The 4,486-nt window shown below is 38.4% G+C and overlaps 1 long non-coding RNA gene across 1 annotated transcript in view; it reads right to left on the bottom strand.

The window, feature by feature from the left end:
• Positions 1–4,156: 4,156 nt before the first annotated feature.
• Positions 4,157–4,486, bottom strand: part of LOC127741680 (uncharacterized) — a 48,533-nt gene continuing 48,203 nt past the window's right edge. The window contains exon 3 of the long non-coding RNA XR_008002842.1: positions 4,157–4,461. This is a non-coding gene — a long non-coding RNA (uncharacterized LOC127741680). The remainder of the gene's footprint in view (positions 4,462–4,486) is intronic.

Below are 4,486 nucleotides of genomic sequence, written 5' to 3'. Positions count from 1 at the left end.
TTAGGTTACTAGCTTACTATTAATAGGATCTTTTGACATTGTATCTGTACCTCATGAATTTTTACACGTTTCTTTGTGTACCTTCTACGGCATGAGTCTCTAAACCCCATGGTTGGGGGTGAGGAGCTCTGCTGTGTCTTGATGGATTAATGCAATTACTACTGTTTTTCATTCAATCATGCTTGCTTCCGTTCTAAGATATTACTTGTTCTTAAACCGGATGAATGTGATGATCCGTGACACTCATCATCATTCTCAACTATGAACGTGTGCCTGACAATCACCTCCGTTCTACCTTAGATTGAGTAGATATCTCTTGGATTCTTTAATCAGAATCTTCGTGGTATAAGCTAGAACTGATGGCGGCATTCAAGAGAATCCGGAAGGTCTAAACCTTGTCTGTGGTATTCTGAGTAGGATTCAATGATTGAATGACTGTGACGAGCTTCAAACTCCTGAAGGCGAGGCGTTAGTGACAGACGCAAAAGAATCACTAGATTCTATTCCGGCTTACTGCAAAACAAGTACTTATTTCATGTTCTTTTGCTTTTCACAATCAAACCTTGATAATTATTGATATCCTGACTAAGATTTACAAGATAACTATAGCTTGCTTCAAGCCGACAATCTCCGTGGGATCGACCCTTACTCACGTAAGGTATTACTTGGACGACCCAGTGCACTTGCTTGTTAGTTGTGCGGGGTTGCAAAAGTGTGATTACAATTTCGTGCACCATGCACCGCTGAACCAGAGTTCAAAGAGACCATGGAGAAGCTGAAGGGGGTGAATAAGGCAGCATGGGAATATCTGATGAGGTTTGAACCAGCCACTTGGGTTAAGGCTTTCTTCAGTCATGGCCCCAAGGTGGATAACCTGACTAACAACATGTGCGAGGTATTTAATTCAAAAGTCGTTAAGTACAGAATGAAGCCAGTTTTGACTATGTGTGAGGAAATTAGGTGCTACCTAATGCGGAGAATGACCAAGCATATTAGGCTGTTAGAGAACCATAGTGAAAAGCTTGCACCCGTTCAGGAGAAAAGGTTGCAGAGGCTGATAAAACCCAGCAGCAGGTGGATTGCTGAATGGGTGGGAGATAACGAATGAAAGAGATTTCAAGTTAGCAGAAAGCAAACCAAAGTAGATGTGGATTTGATCAAACACACTTGTTCATGCAATGTTTGGCAACTGACCGGTATATCTTTAAATTTCAGTGATTTTTTGTAATGCTGATCTAATATAATGCTAGGTAATATGTTTTGAATGATTTTAGGGCTACTCTAATATAGTGCTAGGTATTATATGTGTTTTGAATGCTTTTAGTGATGATGTAATATATTGCTAGATAATATGTTCTGAATGATTTTAGGGCTGATCTAATATAATGCTAGGTAATGTGGTATGTGGTTTTATTTCAGGCATGCCATGCATTCACGGTATTGCTGCAATTAGAAAGAGGCATGACCAGGTAGATGATTATGTGCATCCCTGGTTATGTATGGAATCTATTCACAAGACATATGCACATTGCATAAAACCAGTACCAAGTGAGGAATTTTGGGTAACCACTGACCAGCTGAGGCCTGCTCCACCACCCATCAAGCGACCTATTGGGAGGCCTAAAGTGCACAATCGCAACAAGGATCCTGCTGAGGCTCATATTCAGGGTGACAAGCTCAAGAGAAGCTTCCAAGTGACATGTAGCAAGTGCAATGAGAAAGGCCACAACTACAAGACATGTAAGGGAGCACCAAGCAACCCAAATTGGAAACCAAAAAAGAAAAAATCTAAGAAGACTGATGCAAACACACAACCCTTGGAGCAGCTTCCCCTATCACAATCAGCCCCTCAACCAGAGGTATCCCTGTTATTGTTTAGGATCGATCTGTACATTTTAAATTTTGTCAGTGGTTAAGATGTCCTTTTAACTTTTTTTAAGGACTAAATTGTCCATGTTGTTTCCTTGTTTGAACTATGTTGCATAGGATCAAAGCCAGACACAGACTGAAAGTTTGGCTGAGAATAGTGCTGTGCAAGAGAAGCCTACAGTAAACCTCCCACACCCTAAATAATGCACTCATAATCACAATCACTTTATTCATGTCAATGCATTTGAACAACTCACTAATTCCGTTACTTTTGCAGAATCATGACATGAGCCAGAATGCTGCAGCAATAACACCATTCGCTCCAGTCCAAACTCCATTCAGGTCTCCATCCCAGCTGCCAAGAATGGGTCAAACCAAAACCCCAGCTGCTGCCTCCAAATTCAGACCCAAGCAGACAATCAGAAGGCCCCAAGCAAGTGCAAATCCACCTCCAACTCCACCCTCGGATACCACCCAGACTCAAAGCACCAGTGCCAGTGTCGCTACATCAGAGGAGACCTTCAAAGTCGTTGGCAGTGAGGCCATAGGAATAAATTTCATCCCAACTGCTGGATCCAAGAATCATAAGAACTGAACACCACTGAATGAATTTCTATTTTTTGTCATAGTCTTACGTATGAATTAAACAACACTGTCTACTTATTGTAGTTTGGCAAACTTGTTTATATGCCAACCAGATGTTTTGTTATTTTGTGACAAACTTGTTTATATTTTGGATTAAGACAGATACAATGTTGTTCATATTTTGTTCATAATATATGCAGAATTACTATCTTATATAATAGCTGATTCACAGAATTATTACCTTATTTTTTCTTCAACAATGGCAATTTTCATTGAATAGCCAACAATGACAATTTTCATTACATCATCAACAATGTACATCAACTCATCATCCTCACCACTTTAAGAAACATACAGCAACAAGAAAAACTACACTAATCAAAGCAATCTGCCACATACTCATTTTTTTCTCCTTCTCCGTACATAATAGTTTCCTCTCCAACTCTTTCATTTTTTTCTCCAGTTCATGGCTTCGCACCAGTTAAATTTTTTTTTCTAATTCCTGACTTCGCAGCACTTGATCTTCAATGTCTACACCTCCAACATCATCTACAGCACCCAATGCTTCAGACTCCATGGCCCTAATTTTTTTCAAGTGTTCATCAAGCCAAACAAAATACCGGCAACACCGTTCTTTAACCTGGAGCAATTTTTCAGATAACAACATAATTAGACACAGAACACTCTCATCCAATTGCTATACAAAATAATTGCTCACCTTGAAGAAGGGACAACCGAAAAACATCCTATTGGGATTAGATGCTGTTCTTGACTTGTAAAGAATGGCATAAACGCCGCAGAAGCACTTCGGCGCAACCCCATCTGGATCACGACCTCCTGCAACAGCGCATGAAGATCCTCGTCCAGGTCTTGTGCATGAAGAACCCCCTCGCTCATCATGGACGATCGCACAAGCAGCGGCCATGAGTTTCACCTTGCGTTTGGATGAAATAGGGCTCAGTGATGGAAACGGCGTCGTTTGGCACTTTAGGGACGAATTTGTCCACTTAAATTTCGTCCCAAGCCACCTCAGCGACCGTAACGGCCACGTCATTCACTGCCCCTCCATGTCAGCCAGCTCCGTTACCGTTTTTTGCCCAAAACGGACGGAAGGGTATAATTGTCTCCCGTTTTAAAACGTGGGGGATCGAAATATATTTTCCAATCTTGAGGGACAAAAATGTCCCCGTTTTAAAAGGTCAGGGACCTATTTATCTTTTAGTCTAATAATAATACAAGAGATTTTTTGTATAGCAATACTTTGATTTCCAATTTAGGCAGAACTGTTAGATTATTTATCTATTACATCACAATCATTTATCTCTTAAATTAAATATAATATTGTTATTAAAAAACTAATAACAAGAAAACTAATTAAAAGCCTTTTAAAAAAGACTATTAATACAGGAGAAATAAACTTTTTCTATTAATGGATCGCCTTTTTAAAATTTACTATCAAAATATCACTCTTTTAAAATTAATTATTTAAATGTTTCTTTACATTATTATAATTAATTATAATATAAAATAGCATATTAAATGTCATCCTAACTAAAAACTAGCATTTAGATAATAGTTTCAAAATAAAAACATTTATAATAAGTTTTGGAAAAAATATCACATTAGTAAAATAAAAGAACAGGCAGAAGTGAATATACAAAAAAATTTAGGGATTAACATTTTTATTAAAATTTGACCATCACTTAACTAGCTAAAAAAAAGTAAATAATTCTATATTATTGAATAAAATTTCACACTAATAAAAATATTAATAATAACTAATTAATAGTTACAAATCACAAAATTTAACACATTGTGGATATACACCAGGGACAGTGAACCCACCTGTTCCTGTGAAGGCGACAGATATGGCGATGGCGACTGCAACCAGCAAAACGGAAGTCCAGGGAAGTGATTGATGAGTGATAACACAACGGAGAATGAGTGACGATGCTGCAGCAATGTAGAGGACAGCAAGGCAATGGAAGAAAGGTGTAGGGATTCTGTCTACAAAAGTTAAAAAGGACAGATA

This window comes from Arachis duranensis, chromosome 9 (genome assembly GCF_000817695.3).
Source record: "Arachis duranensis cultivar V14167 chromosome 9, aradu.V14167.gnm2.J7QH, whole genome shotgun sequence".
NCBI lineage: Eukaryota > Viridiplantae > Streptophyta > Magnoliopsida > Fabales > Fabaceae > Arachis > Arachis duranensis.
The sequence above is the reverse complement of the archived record's forward strand: the minus strand, read 5'-3'. Positions and strand labels throughout refer to the sequence as shown.